This window comes from Carettochelys insculpta, chromosome 1 (assembly GCF_033958435.1).
Source record: "Carettochelys insculpta isolate YL-2023 chromosome 1, ASM3395843v1, whole genome shotgun sequence".
Classification (NCBI taxonomy): Eukaryota; Metazoa; Chordata; order Testudines; family Carettochelyidae; genus Carettochelys; species Carettochelys insculpta.
In genome coordinates this window covers 155,606,893-155,629,727 of record NC_134137.1, presented here as the reverse complement: position 1 = coordinate 155,629,727, position 22,835 = coordinate 155,606,893, and positions in this window count along the sequence as shown.

The following is a 22,835-nucleotide window of genomic DNA, read 5'->3' as shown; positions in this document are numbered from 1 at the left end:
CAGACTTTGGAAATCATGGACATTCTCTGCCAGCCCCTCCCCCCCAGATAAATACCACTGGGGCTGAAGGAGCCGCTGGAGTGGCTGGGGCTGCCACCAGGGCTAAGGGTGCTGGGGCTGGAGGAGCCACCGCCACAGCTGGGGCTGCCAGAGTGGTTGAGGCCACTGGGGCCAGGAGCCACAACTCTGAGTGCACTGAGAGCTGAAAGGAGCCAGACCAGTGTGCAGCTCCTCTCCGGTAATTGGGAGAGGGAGATGGAGGTGTGAGGGGAAGAATGGGGCAGGAGGGGGAAAGAGTAGTTGGCGGGGGCAGAAGACAGGAGTGAGTGATGGGCTGGGAAGGTCCATGCATCACTCATACAGTAGAACCATTTGGATTTAACAGACTTTTGGCTTTAACAGACACCCCTTTCCCCCTATTAATACATTAAATCAAGTGTTTACTGCATGGTATTAGACTGACATTTTTGTTGTTACCTTTTGCTGAAGACTCGGATGCTGAGCAATGCTGTCATCAGCATACAAAATTAAAGGCTTGATTGATCTGTGTTATATAGGAGGTTAGGCTTCATGATCACTGTGTCTTCTCTGGGTTTGGAATCTAGGAATCCTCCTCCTTTGGATATCCTTGGGAGCAGAAGCCTGGTCTTCAGTAGGCTGATATGGCTTGAGAAATGCAGGGCCCCTCATCTGTCTTTTTTATGACAACATTGAAAAATCATTAGAGACTCTGACCTGATTGTCTCTATCTCTTCTTAAGAATGAATTGGAACAGGAAGAGATTTTTTCTTTAAGATTGAAGTGCGTATGTAACCCACACACCTACTCAACTGGGTATGATACACTGTCCCAGGTAGTGGCATCTAGGCCACTTACAAAGCAGAAGAATGAGCCTCCTCTACAACCTTAGCTGAGGCCCAGCTGGCCTTCAGCTCAAACAGAGAAGCGCCTGCACTAAGTTCAGAGGTCCCAAGCTCCAATTTGTCTGTTGGCAGTTACACATACACAGAGCCCTAGAGTGGGCAACTGACCATTATAACCCTCGCATTGTCTCCAGCCAGTAAAGCATATTCACATTTCAGACCGCTAAATTCATTCACATAAGAATCAAACATCTGGGTAAACTTCTTGTTAAAAGGCACGACGTGTTATTGCTGAAATATGCCGCCTAGAGAGCCCACTGTATTTTTCAGGCACACTTGCCAAAGCTCTTGGTACTTTAATATTGACCAGTCAACCTCTTGATTTAGTTCTCAAGTTTCACAGCTCTTTGCTTCATCTCCAGGAAACTTTAACGTTCTTGTTAAACATAAATTAACCAGGAGGCAAGCTTGAACCATTAACTGCTGTTTTGCATCTGGGCTAGCTTGGCTTGCCTCCCAGTTTGCGAGCAACTGAAAATTTTCTTCTTTCATATTGCTCTGAAAACTGTATTTTGTTTTTAATTTATGTGAAGTGACACTGTGGCTTGTCATAAAATTTTTAAAGACCTTCTTTTACCTAGCAAGTATCGTTTATCTCAGATAGCATCTATTCACCGTGAAGACGCTGGCAGAGGAGAATGAAACAAATGGTTTTGCCTTTCTTAGCACATGATCCTGAGAGCTCATTTCTCAGACTGAAGTGTCTGCTGCAATACATTGCTTAAATTGTTGTAAATTCTCCTTTGATTAGCTTCTGCCTACATAGCAGAATAAATTAGGTATTTTGCTTTTTCAAAAGAGTACTCTGAGTGGCATTTTAAAATCTTATTTACATGAATAAAACCACATTTTCCCTAATAATATTGCAGGAGAAAGTGAGGAGGAAAGGATCTAAATCATGACTACAGTCATGCCATGTTTAATTATATTGTATAAACAGTCCACAAACAGTAGGTGAATTGCCTATCAAACTAAAGAAGGAATTTAGACAAAGAATTGGTGCTATGACTATACTATAACACTTCACAGAAATACTAACAAAGCCATGTGTTCACATCATCTGCAAATGTCAAAACAAGGATGAAGACTGAAACTCCCTCATCCCCATATCAGACTAGTTATTAAAAATATGCAAACTCTTTTAGTCTGAAACCATGTGAAACACAAAACATTTTGGTGTTGGTCCCATCTCACAAGAAAACTCAATGTTTTGTTGATGGACTGGCCTCCAGGCCCATTTCCCTCAAATCCATAGTATCTTGGGAGTGAGTAGGGTTGGGAAAATAAGCTGCTCCTTCCCATTTTTCTTTAGTTATAGTAGCCTAAATATGCCATGAAGATCTGTTACTGTAGATGAATTTGTGCATTATCTCGATGTGACAAGTTTCATTTACTCTTTTGTCTGTGTTCTGCTTGAGTTCCAGCTAAACCCCTAAACTTAAGGGTAAATGGGCCTGTATCTCTTATCATTATGAAATCAGTGCTATTCAGCCCAGGTGAGAGCAAACAATGCATACTCTCTGTTTTAAAGAACAGGAGAAGAAAATATAAAGGTGATGGTAAGGAATCTACGGTATTATGAAATATCTTACTTGGGATCCTGCAAAAGTCTAACAAAGCTGATAACAAAATGTAGGGGCTGTGGATAAATTGTATAGCAAATTGCTGGACCACACTCTGAAATATATTCAAGAAGCCAAATAGCCAGTGCCAAGTTTATTGCTCTAAGCCAGCAATGGGCAGCCAAGACTAGTGAGGGGGCTGCATGACTGGCCTTCCATTGTCTCAGTGGGCCACATGATTGGCACTGGTGGGAAACCTGTGGCCCACTGGGGTTCCAATTGGCCCATGCGCCCCCTCACGACTCCCTTCCCACACACCTCTTCTGCACTGGTACACTGGAGCCCCGTACTTCCTAGTCCTCCCACCACCCAGCACTTTTGGAGTGCTGACTCACACTCTTCCCACTCCCTGCCAGAGCTGGAAGAGCCACAAAGAGCTGATTCTCAGTGTTCGAGCTCTGGGGGAGAGGGGCAGGGGCAGAGCTTGAATCTGCAGGGGCAGAGTAAGATGTGCAGGGCTCCAGTGCCCCAGGGTGCAAGAGGCATGTGGGGAGGGAGGCAGAGGGGATGTGTGGGCCATAGGTAAAGCCCCCGTGGGCTGCAGGCAGCCCACAGGCCACAGGTTGCCCACTACTACTTTGAGATAATAATAGTTTAGTCCAAGAAAAGTGAGCTATATGGTACTAGTCACCAGAAAGCCGCCTTCTGCAGCAGTGTTGAGTACACCTTAGGCAGAAAGTGTGCTCCCAAAGTGGCATACAGTAAAATTCCTTTAATTTGGCATGTCCAGGACCAGACAGGTGCTGGATTACCAAATTTTCTGGACTATTGGATGTCACCACCCCTGTGCACCTGCAGCTTCTTCAGGATGAAGTTTAATAAGGACAAATGCAAAGTGCTCCACTTAGGAAGGAACAATCAGTGTCACACGTACAGAATGGGAAAGGACTGCCTAGGAATGAGTGCAGCAGAAAGGGATCTAGGGGTTATAGTGGGCCATAAACTAAATATGAGTCAACAGTGTGATGCTGTTGCAAAAAAAGCAAACATGATTCTGGGATGCATTAACAGGTGTGTTGTGAACAAGACACGAGAAATCATTCTTCTGCTCTACTCTGCGCTGGTTAGGCCTCAGCTGGAGTATTGTGTCCAGTTCTGGGCAACACAGTTCAAGAAAGATGTGGAGAAATTGGAGAGGGTCCAGAAGAGAGCGACAAGAATAATTAAAGGTCTAGAGAACGTAGCCTATGAAGACAGGCTGAAAGAATTGGGCTTGTTTAGTTTGGAAAAGAGAAAATTGAGGGGGGACATGATAGCGGTTTTCAGGTATCGAAAGGGGTGTCATAAGCAGGAGGGAGAAAACTTGTCCTGCGTGGCCTCTGAGGATAGAACAAGAGGCCGTGGACTTAAACTGCAGCAGGGAGGTTTAGGCTGGACACTAGGAAAAAGTTCCTAACTATCAGGGTGGTCAAACAGTGGAATAAATTGCCAAGGGACGTTGCGGAATCTCCATCGCTGGAGATATTTAAGAAGAGGTTAGATAGACGTCTATCAGGGCTGGTTTAGACAGTACTTGGTCCTTCCATAAGGGCAGGGGGCTGGACTCGATGGCCTCTTGAGGTCCCTTCCAGTCCTAGTGTTCTACGATTCTATGATTCTTCACCACCCCATGCTCCTGCAGCTCACTACCCCCACACTCCTCCAGCTTCTTCATCACCCCACACTCCTCCTGCTTCTTTACCTCTGCACGTCTCCAGCTTCACCGCCCCCACACTCCCCGGCTCCAACCTCCTCATGTCCTGGCTCAACTCCACCCCGACCCCCTGCAGCCGTAACCCACCCCAGGCTTAACCCCCCTGTCCCCCTCCCATGGCCCCAACCCACCACCCAAGGCCCCGCCCCCAACTTTCACGAATTTCAAGGTATGCAAGGGTTGTGTGGAACACAATCCCTGCCTATTTCAGGGGACTGCTGTGTGCCAAACTGTGCAATTTTGCTGTGTTATTTCCATAAATGGGACTATTTTTGCTAGATGCTGGACCATCAGGGTTTCCTAATCATCAGAGGCCACATTAAAGGACTTTTACTGTATTTCAAAAATTTCATCTATCAGTTTGTCTTGTTTCTCTGCCTTGTTGTTCTCTTCCTTCCCTGCCTTTCTGGGGGGATGCAGGCATTCCAGGTACAGGCCTGTGAAGAAACTGTGAAGAACTGGGGTACAGGCAGCCTGGCTAGTGGCTACAGTTGTACTGAGTTCTGCCCACCAGGCACAGATAGTCATCGGGCAGGAAGAGGAGGAATCACAAGGCCAGGCTGGAGTCAGAGCGTGGAGATCAGAGGCAGTACTGAGCTAGAATGAAGAGCCAGGAATGGGGTGTCAAAGTCAAGCTTGAATCACAGATCAGGAGATAAGGCAAAGTCTGGCACTGGTGCCAGCCCAGGTCTGTGCAGTTGCCTAGACAGCTTTAATGAGCAAGAATGGGCACTGGGCCAACCAGTGGACCTCAGGATACTGTCACCCTGGGAATGTTTGGCTCATGGCATCTATACTGCGCAGTGCTCCTGGGCTGTACCTCTGCACAGTCTCCTAATGCTGCTGTGGGACTATCAGTCCACATAGCCTCTGCAGACCTGCATTCTAGTCCCTGGGGCCTTACAAGTACCTCCCTAGCTTGTACTAAGACAGTATTTTTCATTTGACAAGTCTCCGGTCATCTTATGTCAAATGCTTACTTCAGCAAATGCAAGGAGGCATGAGATACGCAGCATAAATTAACAGGATTATGGGAACTGGCCATTTTAAGCAATGTTTGTGCTTAATGTATTTGGTGATTAATGGGTACGCACGCACTCACATGTAAATATACACACATTTTTTTCTAGACACCATCAATTAGTCAACAAGGCAACTTCTTGCATTGTTAATTGTTATAATTTAGGTGACGACTTGGACAGATTAATACAGCATATATGATGCAATGATGAAGGCCTTAATATCTGATTTAGTGTGTCTTACCGAAATGAGTAAGCAGGAATACATAATAAGCATAGCTCAAGTTACTATATTTTGCATTTAAAATTTTGCTTGTATTACAACTTCTATCCAGTTGTGGGAAATATTTTGAAACTATTGTGCAAGGATGAGGCTGGATGGATGGGTCAGATATAGAGTGATTGCTTTGTGAAAAATATTCACTTACAAGAGATAGGGTGTCTTTGTCATTTATCACTTTTGTTGTATGAGTTAATTCAAGAGCATAGCAGTTGTCTGGTTTCACCCACATAGTAGTGTTTGGCACACATGGGATGCACCACATGTGATAGACATCTACAAAGCCATGCACAGATATGTCTCCACTATTGCAGGTATCCGTGAATATAAATTGGTATCTGCGGAGCTGCAAGGGTGTACTGGGAACCTCAGAAGCAAAAGGAGCAGCTACTCCTAGGAGCCAGTGCCCCACTCCGGCAGCTCCTCTGGCAAAGCTGTACCACCTGCAGCCCTGCTTCCAGCACCTCCCACAGGGGCGGGCAGTGAGCTCACTGGCAGCTGTCTTGAGTTGTGCTCGTGTGTTCAAATGGTGTGCATGGGTCCAGACAGGAGATGCAGGAATGTAACTTTGCTTATACTGCCACCTACTTCAATGGGCCTCTTTAGGTGTGCAATATTTATACCTGTCATTGGCTTAAATATGTGAAGTTTTGGGACTACAATGAGATCACCAGCAAACAAATCATATTCACAAGATTGAGAGCTCAACTGGATGATGTGGGGGAGATGCACAAACTACTTCCCCTGGACCTTTGATTTTTTGACCTTTCTCTGGCAGAAGTTTCCCCTCAGAAAAAATCTCAGGCTCTTAGTTTATGGAGGAATCACTGTATGATGGCCTGTCTCCACCAAATGCAAACCCAGCAAACACATCCCTGGAGATATTTAAGAGCAGGTTAGATAAATGTCTATCAGGGATGGTCTAGACAGCACTTGGGCCTGCCATGAGGGCAGGGGCTGGACTTGATAACCTTTCAAGGTCCCTTCCAGTCCTAGCATTCTATGGTTCTGTGAGCTACCTACTGAAGATATAGGGGATTCCATTATCTGGGGCCAAAGGCCTACAGCTGGGTGGATGGCTAACTAGTCCTTGTCCTGGAACCCAATTAACTGATTTTTATAAAAAGGGCATCAGGAAGCAGAGGAAAGGACTACAATACCCTCCAGAAAGCAGACAGGCTGGGGATGATGCTCCCAAGGGACTGCTGTTGCAAAGAGAAATTATGCCATGAAACCACACAGGCAGAAGCGAAATTACGTGTAGTCTTTTACTCCTGAGGTAAAAGGCAGGAAATTTTGGTTACTGGAAGTACTGGCATGAGGGATAAGGCTGAGGAAGGGACAACTTGGCCTCTCCAGACTTTTGACAGGTGAAACTGCAGGGTTTTGATTTTCAAAACAAAAAGCAGTCAAGTAGCACTTTAAAGACTAGCAAAATAGTTTATTAGGTGAGCTTTCGTGGGACAGACCCGCTTCTTCAGACCATAGCCAGACCAGAACAGACAGTGTTATGGATGGCTATGGTCTCAAGAAGCGGGTCTGTCCCACGAAAGCTCACCTAATAAACTATTTTGCTAGTCTTTAAAGTGCTACTTGACTGGTTTTTGTTTTGATAGTGTATAGACTAGCACGGCTCCCTCTCTGTTACTATTCAACATGCAAGGTTTTGATTTTGTTTTTTAAGAAAGCCTAACTGCAGTTGGAAACTTTTCCCCTGGATTCAGGTGAGAGAGCACAGAGCAAATTAACCCAGGCAGTGAATTGACTGAGCAGGAACACAACTGGGTCTGGAAGGAAGGAGCTTTAAAATAGGCCCTAATCTTTTTACCGTGCCTCTGCTCATTGTTTACCCAGTTCCATGTACTGTGCTTGCTTGGGGCTCTTTGCAGGTGTCTGAAAGGTGTGGGTCTAGAAGCCTTGGATATGGCTTGACCATCTTTTCACATGAATTGGGGGCATGATCTGCTCCACAGGAAAGTCTTAGCACTTGCTTCAGGGTCTGTTCTAATAAAGTTAGGAATGATAAAATAGGAATAGGAACTACTGTTAAGAAGAAAAAGAGCTGTGTGAAAACGGTTGAAGGCTGGTTATATACCTAGATGCTGCTCTGGAGCACAGGCTTCAGTTTCTGTTTCTGACACAGGCTGCCTGCGTGACCTTGGAAAATCAATTAGTCCCTTTATGCCCCACCTTCTAGTCTGCAAAATGGTGTTTATTTTTTTCTCACTTACTTTCTGTATTGTAAACTTTATAGTGCAGCTACTGTTTCTTATAATACGCGTGACCAGCATCTCGTATGACGGAGCCCTGATTTTATATGGGGCCTCTTGGTATTTTAAATGGGGGAAAATAATTGATGCAGGTGGCAGTTATCCTGGTGATAAGTTTTGCCTGTCCAGAACACAGGTCAGCAGAACTCAGACTTATGAAAATGAAGAAATTCCTCCCCTGCCAAAAAAAAAAAAATTAGTAGTGACCACTGGAAATTACCTGCATGCGCTCCAGCTCCATTCAGTGCATTAGGTGTAGCTGTAGTCAGTGAGAGAAGACTAAATGGGAGCAGCTTGGAAGTTCTGTGATTGTGATATGATGTGATCTCAGGATTAATTTGAAGATCATCTTAGAGCGGAAGCTGTGATAGAAGGAGGTCTGTGTCCCAGTCCCCTTATGTGTTATGAAGAGGTACTTAAAATCAATGAGAAGTCCTGTGGCATCTTATAGCCTAACAGATTTTTTGGGGCATAAGCTTTTGTGGGCAAAAACACACACACAAAGGCCGTGTCTACACTAAGTCCAAACTTCGAAATGGCCATGCAAATGGCCATTTCGAAGTTTACTAATGAAGCACTGAAATACATATTCAGCGCTTCATTAGCATATTCAGCGCTTCATTAGCATGCGGGCAGCCGCAGCACTTCGAAATTGATGCGCCTCATGAGCAGATGGGAATAAGGGGACTTTGAAGTAGGCAGGGTCCTTTTGAAAAGGAGCCCCATCGGGACGAGCTGCGTGGCGGCGAGGCGCGTCAATTTTGAAGTGTCGCGGCTGCCCGCATGCTAATGAAGTGCTGAATATGTATTTCAGTGCTTCATTAGTAAACTTCTAAATGGCAATTTGCATGGCCATTTCGAAGTTGGGGCTAGTGTAGACACGGCCCAAGACACAAAAGATGCATCTGACAAAGCGGCTCTCTGCCCATGAAAGCATATGCACCAAAAAATCTGTTCATCTATAAGGTGCCGTAGGACTTCTCATTGTTTTTGCAGATACAGACTAACACAGCTACCTCTCTGATACAAGAGGTACTTGTGCACCTTCACATTCCAGTGTGCATCGTTGTAATACAGAACTGTGTGGACTGTGTCAGGAGCACGGCATTAGGGTGTTCTTGCCATGGGTATTGTCACTTGTGAGGTGATAGATGAGAGTCACCTGTGGATTTAATTGCAGGTGGAGTAAGCAAAAGGGTTAAGTAGTATCCAATGTGCAAGTGTGACTGGGCTGTAAAAGAAAGGAATGAAGTGAAATTGTACAAGTGCTGCTGGGGGTGGGGGTGTAAATTCAATATTTGAGCACAAAGCAAGGGCGAGTAGTACCGTCCACTACAGTGAGAGGACAGTGTGTGGGTGGGGTGGGTATCACTCCAAGAAGACCTGTATGGGCAGGGCTGCTGACAAAGCTGCCAGTCCCCTGGGCAAAGGGCTATTGTAGTGTGTTGCTAGAGTTTTGCCCTTATAAACCCAGTGTTGTGAGTTCAGTCCCTCAGGGAGCCTTGCAAGGGTGTGGGGCAGGTTAGATTTAATATATATGTATCTGTCAGGGGTGGTGCTTGGTCCTGCTGTGAGTGCAGGGCACTGAACTCAATGACCGCTCAAGGTCCCTTCCAGCTCTGTGAGATATGTAAGTATAAAGGGGGGGGGGCAGCTCAAGGCCCCCAGAAGAGGTGAGGCTGTGCAGTCTGTGCTGCCTGTGGTTCCAGCAGAGATTTAAAAGGTCCAAGGCTCCAGCTGCTGTAACTATGGCTCCAGGCCTTTTAAACCTGTGGCCCCCAGGCAGCTGCAACCCCCTAACCCTCAGCGGCCCTGTGTATAGATGACATTGACCGGAACATGGTATTTCCTGGTTTTCAGAAGCCAGGTATTTGCTGAATGTGCTATTCTGGAAGGCCACATGCTCTCTTTGAGCTGCTCTTCACCTCAGGGTAACAATTCTCTTCTCACTTTAATTTCCTAGTTTTTTAAACTGAAACTGTTAGGGTGCATCTACACTTGCATTCCTCTTTCAAAAGGGATATGCAAATGAGATATAAATTTGCATATTCAGCCTCTCATTTGCATATGCTAGTTTCAAAAGAGCTTCTTTTTAAAGAAGAAAGCCAGGGTAGATGCTGTTCTTTTGAAAGTAAACCCCATCTTCGAAAGAATCCTTCTTCCCATTAAATAAAGGGAAGAAGGATTCTTTTGAAGATGGGGTTTACTTTCAAAAGGGCAGCATCTACACTGGCTTTCTTCTTTCGAAACAAGCTCTTTTGAAATTAAAATATGCAAACGAGGGGCAGAACATGCAAATTTGTACCTCATTTGCATTTTCAATTTCCCTTATTTGCATACCTCTTTCAAAAGAGGAATGCAAATGTAGACGCACCCTTAGAGTTAATGGCAGTTGCAGTTCTCACCCAGGTTTGCAGCGAATACACCACTGTGGCCAGGCTATTAATCAAAAGGCAAAGTTTCATATAGCACTTTTTAATCATTATCTCCATTTTACAGATGGAAAAGAGGTATGACTTGCCCAAGGTCACCCAGCAGGCCAGTGGCAGAACTAGGAATAGCCCCAGACTAGTGAGTGCTTGTTATGTGAGTCCTCTGTGTTCCTTCCCGCTCATGTAAAGTTTATTCCAGTGGAATGGGGATAATGGCTGGGCTTTGGGATGTTTGCAATGTGCAGTTCCTGAGGGGGCTGCTGAGAGAAATCTCATCCGTGACCATCAGAGTAACTTTAGGCATGTGAGAGAAGATGGATGTCTCTCTCCCTTATCCCTTGCCCCCCATCATTTCCTGTAACGTGGTCCCTCTTGTCAGCACTTTTGGAGACTTCTCCTTTGCTGCAGGCCTGCCAATGGGGAAGAGGAGCTGGGGGGCAACTGTACTGGGGTTCAGAGCTCCCATTTGCCACAGCTGTGGCGACCAGGCATTCTGGGCCCCTTTGAAACACTGCAGGCATGGTGCTCCTTGCAGCTTCTGAGGTCTGGGTTGCAGGGGACCAATGCCATGCTTCAGGTGGCATACCCCTTCTCTCCCACCAGAGGCTCTGTCTGTGCTGGGGTGAGGAGCCAGGGACCCCCACAGCTTGCCCCCAGGCCTGCAGTGTCCACTGGCCCCACAGCCTTGCTGTAAAGCCATTAGTTAGCATCGCAGAGTCTTTGCTGTCTCCTGCCCTATGCTGGGGTGCACACATCACAGGCAGCAGCTAATGGAAATCTGCATGCTACCTTGGCTACTCAGCCTAAACAGCAGGGACCCTCCTTCCTACGAGCCAAACTCCCAGCTGGGAATCTTGTCTCTGCTTCAGCCTGGTTTCCCCCCCAAGCTCCAAGTCCACCCAGCCTGCCCCTTCTCCAAATCAGGTGTCTCCCCACATACCTTGGCCAGTCCCCTTTCTCCCCCACCCCAAACACACACACACACAGATGAGTTATACCTTAGGGAACAATGACACTAGAGAGTTTAGAGTGGTGCAGATGCACTCATAGAGCTGTAAGCTCTCTAACATTGCTGCTCTGAGGCAACAGGAGAGAGCTCCCAACTTAGCTTCTGCTGCTTGCAGGGGATGGAGTAGCTTTGTCAGGGGAGAAACTCCTTGTGACTTAGGGCTGTCTACACCCACCCATACGTCAGTGTAATGGATATCACTCAGGAGAGGGAATAAATCAAGCCTACGTAAGCTGTAGTGTAGACATACCTTTAAGTACTTTTTTTTTCTGGCTGTCATATGTTGAGGTGTGCATTGCCTTTATTTCCCCCTCTAACTGCAATCCCAGCACACACAGGCCAGGGAATGGGGCCCAGACACCAGGAGAAGACCAGGCTTACATTTCTAAAGCAAAGCAGAAACAATTCACAAACTTTGATGATGGTAGATTCCACCCGCCAAAAAAAAGTTTGCAGTTCCTTGCTAGATTTCTTCCCAGGATGGGTTCCAGACTTCACAGTTGCTGGGATCTGTGGAATGTAATGAAATGCAGATTTGTTGTTTGTTTTGTTTGTTTTTCTGGGGGTTGCATCTTGAGCACTCCTTGCTTCAACAATCTCTTATGTGGATCACTAACCCTAGCCTGCACCCCTAGGAGGCATAGCAAGTTTTAAAATCATCTGTGTAAGCGCTCACAGATCCAGGTGCTAAACAGGAAGGGTTTCCCAACTCCCAGCCTTAGCTAGAGCAGAGCTGGCAGTCCATTTCAGTACAGTGCGACATTAGGAGGAGAATGAAAAGAAGGGGCTCTGCCCATCCGTCATTAGCAGAGAGGTGTGAAAGCCTCATTCATCTCACTTAGACGTTCTCAGATGACAGAGACTGTCCCGTGGGGATGAATAACACGTACTACGATAGCTCTGAGATGTGTGCCAGCTCCATTCACGTCAGGGATGTTCCCTTCCCCCACTCCCCAGAGATGGAGAGTTTGCAAAAGGTTCCCCCACCATTCTGCCAGCCCCAAGCATGTCTGTTCTCAACTCTCCACCCTGAGGGACAGGGCTTCTCCAGATGATGGCTCATGCTGAAGGAACTTAGGAGGAGAGTTCATGTACCCACAGAAAGACAATACCCACCCCCTGCTTCCAACCTGATTGACATGAAATAGCAGACCCTCATACATTGGAATGACTACCCAGATACCAGCATGCACAGGATGGGCAGCAACGGTGCCATACAGGATGATGCGGGAGGTGGGGGCAGCAGTTGTGTGCACCAGGATGCTGCTTGCTCTTCTCTCCATTCCCCTGACTGCCAGGCAGTGAGAGGGAAAGTGGCAGGTTGTGCGATTTCTCCTCTGCCCCTCCCCTCACCAGCCAGAAGTGAGAGGCATGCACACTAGCTGCGTACGGTGCCCATACTCCCTGACAGGAGAAAGGGAAGACAAGTAAGCAGTGTCCTGGCATGCGTGGCTGCTAGCCCCCTCCTGAAATGGCAACCTTGGTGGCCAAGAATGGGTCTCCAGGGTTTCAGGGGGAGATGGACCCCTGATCATATGAAGGGGTTAATGAGTGGGATTCCGCCCCCCCCAAATGCAGCCATCCTCTCTAGAATCTGGCCTACACAAGGTATGACAAAAAGTGGAGATCAGTTGCCATAGGTTAGTTGGGACCTGCCATATCCTGGTTTGCACATGGGTCGGGAGTGTTGCGCTAATAAGTGCTCCTACCCCTATTCTCCTCCACAGTCCACTTTCCAGTGCTCCAGTCATCCCCTCACTCACTATATTCCCACCCGGTCTTCCTCACTTCCCAGGGAATGTTTGGTTGGGTCGTTTCTTCTTTGAATGCATTTTTCTTCTCTTTGATCCTGATAAGCTTCTTCGACAGACCTGAAAGCCCCTCCGTCTTGGCTCAGTCTTTCCCCCAACATTCACTCTTGACATGAGTTCTGCTGTTTTATCTCTTTCCATATTTGAAAAAGTAACTCTGCCTCAATAGGTCATCTGCTAATCTTATTCTGCTTATTGACTTCATGGCTCGACATTGTGTTTCGAAGCTGTTACCATCTCAACCCACAGACAAACAGATACCACTACTGAATCCCTTTGCTATATTTCATTCTACTATGAGATGCCCTCTTAAGTAAATTCAGGCTCTGATGCAGAATGTATTGTAGCCGTAAAACAAAGTCTATCCAATCTGCCTTAGAAACACATAGCCCTGCAGCTCTAAACATTTATATTCCTCTACATAGCCTCTTCAATCTCAACAGTACTTTCTGTAGTAAGGCAAATGGAATGGCACACACTAGTTAGAGCTGAGTGAAACTTGTATTACAAATAGCTGCCTGATAACAGGTTTTTATTACAAACTGAGAATACTTCACAAGGCTGTTGAACATTTCCTCTTTTTGTATAATCCTACAGCCTTTAAACAAGATCAATCCAATAGGTTTCTCTAGAAAGTACCCTAGCAGTCTTGGCAATGTCTATAATTTATTGCAGGATTATATCACTGCTGTATAATCCACTTACCTTTGCTTAAAATGTATTATGTCATTTTACTACAAGAATTACAAATCTTTCAAGTGGCTCTGGGCCTATTTTATATATTTGTTGTCTTGTGGTTTCACAAAATCATGTAAATTTAAGACTTGCATTTTTCAGTATGAAATCATTTGCTTTCAGCTGAGTTTTGACTTGGAGCTGTTTTAACAGGGTTCTTTTTTAAATGAATTGGAGGTTCACGTCAGTCTTCAGGCAAAATGCCACAAGCGGGTATACACACAGCTCAAATAATGATGGGTGTGCTGTTTGTACTAATAGGGACAGAAGTCTTTTTATATACCCCAGAGTAAAAGAAATAGTGATGTATGTTACTCTTTGGATGAAAAATATATATCCATGGCAAAATACTCCATCTTGCACTGATTTGGTATTGAATGAATATTCAACACACGTAAAATGTACAATGGTTTGGATTCTGCGGTGTTTCAATTCAGCTTTCACTGAAGTCACAGGGAATTCCATTTACACAAAAACTGACTTTGTCTTCAGGATTTCTGAAGGTGGAAAGAGATTGTAATTTGGATATTACATGACCTCTTCCTCACAGATTAGTGGTTGGTCATGGTTGTAGGAAACCCTGCACAATATTAAGAGCTAAAAACTTCCAGTACTGGATCATAGTGATGTAAGCCTAAAGGTAGACAGCTAAGCTATTAGGCCATCTGCTTGGAATATCTTTTCTTTTATACTATGTAGTGCTCCCTGACAGAGTACATGTGTACAGTTCTTCAAACTAGCTGGATACTTTAAGCACTGCTGCTGTGTAAACTTTTGTTATAAGTTACCATGCTTTGTAACCTTTACTCTTATGGTATCTCTATACTTACAGGAAGATTGACCTAGTCAGGGTCGATCTTCTGGAGTTTGATTTTTGCGCATCTGGTGAAGATGTGCAAAATCAATCTCTCTGGGGTCGGCAGTCAACCCCTGCACTCCTCCTGAGACACTAGGAGTAAGGGAGGTCATGGGAGAAATTCTGCTTATCTTCCTCAGTAGAGATGGCCAAGTTAACGGAGCATCGATATATTGATTCTAGCTACGCAATTGCCATAGCTAGAATTACGTATTTATAGTAGACTTACTTCACCTAGTGTAGACATAACCTAGGCATCAGTCTCTAGAAGGAATCCCTAGGAAATTGATCAATGCCCTTTTTGCAGCCAACACTTGGTGGAAGAGTACAATATTACAGTAATAATGTTAATCCCCCTTCCACCCCATCAGCATATATGTTACAAAGATTTCAGATGTCTAATAAATGCCCAATTGTTGCAAATTTCATAGTTTTGCCACTTTCACCTAGTTATTCAACCACTGTACGATGGATGTGTAGTTTATGTTCCCTCAGAAGAACCTGGCAGAGGTGCCCAATTGCTGTAAATTAATGAAGATATTGTGACTTAAACCAGCAAGGTGCAAAAGGTTTGTTCTGTTCAGTTTTCACTTCAAACAGAAGTCCCTCTAATGGTGTATTTGCAGTTTGCTTTTCAGAAGACTATGGAAGGGTTAATGCTGACTCAGAGTATGTCTACAAAAAGTTATTTCAAAATAACAGACATTACTACAGTGTTTACCCAATTCAACTGCTATTTTGAGTAATTCAAAATAGTGGTTATTTTGAAATAGGTAAAGATCATTCCATCAGGAATAGCATCTATGTTGAAATAAACCATAGTGCTTCCAATGACTTTGTTTTGAAACAGGCTCTATTGTGGATAGATGCTATCTTTCAGAATAGCTGGGTGCTATTCTGAAATGCATTTTTGTGTGTAACGGAGTTATTTAAAAATAAGCTATTCTAGAATAACTCTTCCAGAATAGCTTATTTTGAAATAATGCTGCTATGTGGACTTACCCTCACTGAGCTGCTGCACTGATACAACAAGATGGGGAAACGTTTCCATTTCCTTGGAATTGACTAGAGTTTTTTGGGATAGAGAGGAAAAGGAAGTTGGCCTATGAGCTTGAGATACTTTTGGTGGACTGTGAGGACCCAAGTTTGGCAGGACCATATCTAAAATGCAAAGCAATAGTGCTTGAACCTTGGTCCCATTTAGACACAAGCTCAAACTTTTTTCCCTGGAGAGTTCTAGGACTGGAGGCCAAAATTTACATATGGGAAATTCACACTGTCAGAATGGAGGAATTGGGGTTGGAATCAAGCCTGAGCATGACTCCAGGCTTCCACAGGATATATCTACACTGTGCTGTACTGGACTGTGAAGCTCTTACTCAGACTGATGATCACTTACTTCTGTGAGCAGTCTCACTGAAACCAGTTAGACTAATTGTGTGTCAGTGTTAAATTGCGTGGCCTTAATCTGTCTTTCATGAATTTGGGAATTGTAGTAATACAGTGTATCAAAATCCAAAATACAGTGGTTTTGCATTAATGTTGTTTGTGATGGGGATGTAATATTACTAATTTAATGGCTAAATCTATGACGTAATCACATGAATTCTTGGTGTGAAACTACTGAGTGAAACTGTGACAACTAGAATACCAAGTCCTTGTTGTCTCCCACTGAAGTGTTATTTGCAGACAGGAAACAACAGATGTCAAGCTACGAGGGCTGTCAAATTAATAATGTGATTAATCACACTGTTAAACAATAGTAGAATACCATTTATTTAAATATTTTGAATACTTTCTGCATTTTCAAATGCATTGATTTTTAAATTACTACACCTTATATTTTTAATCACAAATATTTGCACAAAAGAAATAGTATTTTTCAGTTCCCTCAGAACGAGTACTTTTGTGCAACCTTTTTATTATGAGAGCTGAACTTTAAATGTAGAATTATGTACAAAAAATAAATGCATTCAAAAACATGCTTTAAAACTTTAGAGCCTACAAGACCAATCAGTCCTACTTCTTGTATACTCAGTTGCTCGGACAAAAAAGTTTGTTTACATTTACAGGAGATAATTCTGCCTACTTCTTTTTTTATAAAGTCACCTGAAAATTGAGAACAGGCATTCACATGGCACTGTTATAGCTGGTGTCACAAGATACTTACATATCAGATGTGCTAAGGATACATTTGTCCCTTCATGCTTAAACCACTATTGCAGAGGACATTCATCCACGCTGATGACTGGTTTTGCTCAATAATGGTCTAAAGCAGGTTAGACCAATGCATGATCATTTTCTTTATGTGAGTCAGATGTCACCAGTAGCTGGCTGATTTTCTTTCTCTGGTAGTTCGAGTTGTGTAATTTCCATATCAGAATGCTGCACTTCTAAAACTTCTGACAGGATACTCCATAATCCCTCCCTCTAAGATTTTGGACAGCACATCAGGTTCTCAAACCTTGGGTTGAGTGTAATACCTATCTTTATAAATGTGAGAATTCTATCTTTGTGTTTTGTTAAATCTGCAGTAAAAGTGTGCTAGGTCATCATCAGAGACTACTAGAACATGAAATAGATGGCAGCATGTGGGTAAAACAGAGAAGGAGTCACACAATTCTCCACCAAAGAGGTCAGTCACAAATGTAACATTTAAAAAGACTCCCATCAGTACTGAAATATGTCCTCTGGAATGGTGGCCAAAGCATGAAGAGCTATACAAATATTTAGCATATCTGGTATGTAAATGCCTTGCAATGCTAGCTACAAAAGTGCAGTGTGAACATCTATTTTCACTTCAATGTGACATTGTAAATAGGAAGCAGACAGCATTATCTCTCATAAATATAAACAAACTCGTTCCTCGAAGCAACTGGCTGAACAAAAAGTAGGACTGAGTGGACATGTGGGCACTAAAGTTTTAAACCTTTTAATGAAGCTAGTGTAACATAAAATCTATTTTTCAAATTTCTCTTTGAAGATGGAGTTTGTACTACCATACTTGTATAAAGTGAATTGTAAATATTATTTCTTTTATCATTTTGCAGTGCAAATATTGACACTAATATAAAGTGAGCACACTAAACTTTCTATTCTGAGTTGTAACTGAAATCAATATGTGATTGAAAATGTAAAAAATGAAAATATTTAATACATTTCAATTGATAGTCTAACAGCATGCTTAAAAATAAATACTTGTGATTGATTTTTTTAATCATGATTAATTTTTGAGCTAATTGCTTGAGTTAACTGCAAGCTCTACAAGTTACCTATATGAAATACCATGGTGCCTACTGCATCTAATTCTAGAGTGCACGAAACAGGCTACTGATATTTTTTTTTAAGCGCAAACTCGTATTTCTAATTATTGGTGAAATTATGGTATTGAACCCGATGTTTCAACCAAACAGTTAATACTCCCTTAAATCTCACTGATGTTAATCTTTTAAAAAACCTATCCAAACCAATACCTGGGAAACAAAAATCTGTTTCCTCACTCAGAAGCAAATAACAAAATACAATTACCACTGCCAACAAAAATAAACCTTTGATATTGGAAATTTTAAACCCATGGTTTTTTTTTTCTGTTAGCACAGAAAAAAAGTTGCATTCTGTCTCCATGTCAAGCTTTATACAGCCACAGCAGTAGAACAGACAGGGGAATTGAATCTGTTTTTTCCTCAGGCTGAGTCTGGAAAGGCAAAGCATATGTACAACTGCTCTGAAAAGGCTGAAATGATGACTAGTATGTGCTTTGCATGCAATAACAGGAGGTTCATTTGTCAGTGTTTCTCTTCTTTACTATAGTGATGCTAAGCTTTCCTTTCTAATGTGTTTCTAGGCTTGAGTATGTCAACCACAACAAATATATTTGGGTCCATTTGTGCATATTGACTAAGACAAAAATCTGTCCCTTCTCCCCTGCCTCCCTCCCTCCATCTCTGCATATAAGCATAATTAATACTTGTGTATGCAAGCTTTGTATTTGCTTTTTATGATCATTAATAAGAACAAAATTTGGTTACTTGCTTGTTGACAAGAGCTCCGGTCCTACAATCAGACCCTGGTGGGCCAATACCTCCCCTATACACACTTGAATGAAATAGGTTGAAGCTCAGAAGAAAGAGTGCTTCCAAAAATCTGATTTCAGAACTGGAAACTAAAGGTGAACACCAATAGGATGCAGAAGCAGAGAGAGTTTAGAATGAAATTCAGCCAAATCTAGAAAATGCTGGTATTTGCCCACTTCTAATTATAATTTCTTGGCGGGAAGGGGTTGTAAATCAGAATTATTTTAGTTCAATCTGTGCAATAAATCTTGTCATATTCTCTAATATGTAGCATTGATACAAACAATCCTATTATGATGTACCTGGTAGCATGGCTAGCAGCTGTCTGAATGTGCTGGCCAGAAAGAGTCATGCATATAATGTCCATCGATATTTACTTATAGCCCTTCAAAGGGGTTGATGTTTAAAATATCTTTTGGGTAAAAACAGTGGTGTGTGTGTGTGTGTGTGTGTGTGTGTGTGTGAATTTCTGAGCCACTACAATTTGAGAATCTACTTTGTATGCAAAGTATGTTTGAATTTGTCATGTTCTATATTCATAAGCTTGGTTTAAAAATCATGGGCCAGATTTTTCAAGTTTGACTACCTACAATTAAAAGACACTAAAATACGTAACCTGATTTTTCTGTGTTTGATAATTTTGGCCATGCTTCTTTTCTTTTCACTAGTCCAAAGTGTCCACATTTCTCCACTGTATGAATTCTCCATGTGGTTTTCAAATTCAAAATATCTTTTCTGTTTTGGAAGAAGTGAGTGGGCTCATCCATTATGGGCATTGCTCTTTAGCTTGTTTTTATTCTTCTATGGTGTCTTTAGTGAGAAGCTTTAGTCTAATGTGACAAATGAGTTACACTGTTCTTTCATTTAAATGTAGACATGGCAACTCACGAGGAACGAGACACAAGAGATAATCATCTTACACCAACTTGCATACAAGTATTTAATGTGGAACTGAGTCTCTGGTCCCTCTTGAAGGAAAGTGATCTTCCAAAATGCTTCAAGATTTGCTGTTGATATTTAAGTGCTCTCAACTAACGATGAAATCTGTAGGTGTTAAGAATGTTTTGTCCTTTGAAAGCTTGGGCTTTCATTTGTGGGCTGTATGAAGTGTGCCTTGAGCCTTCCTCTTTACTTCCACAATGTCATGCACTCCTTCATCCACTGTAATTTAGGCAAATCTTTCCTATCTGGCTGAGCCTGCTTTTTTGGACTGGCATAATTCATTTAAGCAGGGGAAAAAAGTCCATTTGGTGTGAATAAGAACATCTTTCTTATTGTTACTTCTTGAAATCATGCAGTAAGAAAGCAACAAGGCACCACTGTTATCTTCTACTTTTCTTTTGCCTGAGCAAATCAATTCCTCACTGGAAAGCAAAGCAGACCTCACTGTCCTGATGCATAAATGGCTGTATATGGGGCAGGAATTTTGTTCTCCACTGCCATAGAGAAGAAACAAATCAAATAATGTAGCTAAAATATCCTCTCAGCAAGTGAAGGCCTAGAAGGCACAGAGAAAATGGCATTCTAAGTCCTTCTCTACATGAAAGAATTTTGTTAATAAAAGTTCTGTAGACACTCAAAAACACTATATTAAAATTGGTATTGCATGTTCATACTTGTACTCGGTCTGCACGGTAAGTCCGCACTTGTGGAATTATCAACTGTGTGAGGTATGCATTGTAGGCCTCTATCCCACAGTCCACCTCAACACTTCTGTCACTAGATCTGGTGGGAAGGTGGAACAAAACTGCAGTGTATCTTAGGACCAGGGTTAATGTTCTGTGATGCATTTTTTTTTTCTGTCCTAGCACTCCATGGACTTCTGGCTTTCTTCTGTGGCATTTTTCAACCATCCTTGTTTACTGTGCACCTGGCATCTTTGAGGGAAGGGAGGAATCCCATGCTGCTCTCCTATGCCCTAATAAGCTAGTAAGACATTGTGGATGGCAATGCACTTAATCACGAGGTTCCGAACTGAGGAAGACAGCCAGTTGCATGACATGCTGTGTGAAACAGATAAGAGCAACTTTACGTTGCTTTTACAAGAAGAAGTCCCGTGGCACCTTAAAGATTTTTTGGAGCATAAGTGTTCATGGGCAAAGACCCACTTCATCAGATGTGTGTCTGATGGGTTGCAGGTGCATGCAACTGACAAAGTAGGTCTTTGCCCATGAAAGCTTATGCTCCAAAGAATCTGCTAGTGTATAAGGTGCCACAGGACTACTCATTCGTTTTGTGGATAGAGACTAAAGCGGCTACTCCTCTGATATTTTACTTTGCTTTTGGCATTCATGAAGCAGCTGCAGATGATGGACATCACTTTTGGGCTTGGGACATAAACCCTGACTCAGCAGCATCCTTAAACTCCTGACTTTCTTTTCCAGACTGTCTTTTGGCTTTCTTTTTCTCTGTGTTGGAGAATGCAGTATTTCTCAGAACATGTCTTTTCTGCTTCATCTTCAGAGCTTTCTTATCTAGCAGAGACACTCAGCCAGTGTGATGTGTTCCTTAAGGCCACATCTGCTTAAGCACTAGGACCAATGCACAGAAGCATGATTGTTAAGTTAATGAATGGTATTGAAAGGTTTTAGTGAAATATGCTTCTGGTAACATAACAGTCCTTTTTTCACTGACTGGCCTTGGCAAACACATATCTCAACATTCAGAGCATGGTGAGTGTTGTCGGGGCAGGGCCGGGGGGGAAGATGCTATATGGGGAAAAGAGCACTCTGCAAGAGCTGTGGCACAGCTATTCAGGGAAAAAGTTTAAAATGCTCCCCAAACTTTTTCACAAGCAGGAAGCACGGTTTGTGTGTGTCCCTACAGCAGATATCTCAATACTGAGGGTAAGCAGGGAAGCAAGGTTACTCTACCACTTATTTGCGGCTTCCATTCTGATCCCTATGCTGCTTACCTGTGTGCTGCTCTGGTCCCCACACAAGCGACTGCCAAATGGCACAGGAAAGTTTCCTACAGTGGAAAAAGGAACAAAGCAGCTTTGCCAAGGAACCTTTGCCAGAGTATAGCTGAACACTTCCAGGGGACATTTCTAGGGATCTCTCTGAAGGCATCCCATGAGATCGAGGTGTTCATCAACATTCTGCTCTGCCCTACTCATTAGTTGCACAATTAAGTGTCCAGCTCTCACAAACACAGCCCCTTGCGCACATTTTTGTACCCTGAACCCACCTCCGCATTGCAAAAACCAAAGCCACTCACCAGGCGTCTCCGCTCCTGCTTCTTGCTTGCTGGAGAGTAACTGCTGCGATTGGCTAGACAACTCTGAAGTGGTGAACAGTCCTATGCTGCCTGCCCCACCAGGTGACATCACATGGAGTTCCACATCATGGACTAACTCCACCTTTTCATCGATGAGTTTGTCCTCTGGATAGGTCCTCTTTCTGTTGCCCCCAGGTCTGCTAAAGTATCCACAAGGCTTTTGGCTGTAAAGACGCGGTCTCCACTGAGGATAGTGTCCAACTTCTTATAGAACCAGCAGTTCTTAGGTACAGCTCTGGAGTGATAGTTTGCTTCCATCACCTTGTGGTACATCATTTATGTTCTCTCTGCACTGCAGTGCATGTCAACTGTAGCCTCCTCTCCCTCTGTACTCACCAGATCCAGCAGCTTTGCAGTGGTTCAAGCAGGAGAGTGTTTGCTATGGTAAGATGCCCTGGTCACCTGGGAAAATGCAATGACACCTTTTCTTGTTGTGCCAACAGGAAGTGGAATTTCAAAAATTCCTGGGAGGATCGGGTGGTTGTTTACCTGACTGTAGAGCATTGGCGTTCAAACCACTGAATGGAGTGGCCAGGATGAGCATTGTGGGATACCATCTGAAAGCCAATTAAAATGATAAAAATCGAGTGTTGTCTACACTGGCACTTTGTCAACAGAAATTTTGCACAAAAGAGCCTTATGTCACTTTGGGATGGTTTTTATTTTGCCACCAAAAGATATATCACAGTGTGTATGCATTCACTGCTTTGTCAGCAAAAGCTGACTTCTGTCCCCAAGCTTGAACCCCTCCAGTGCATTGACCGTCTGCAGCCTAACCTAACTGATAGTCCCACTCTCTTGCAGACCTCGAGGGATTCTCCAATCCTTGCCTG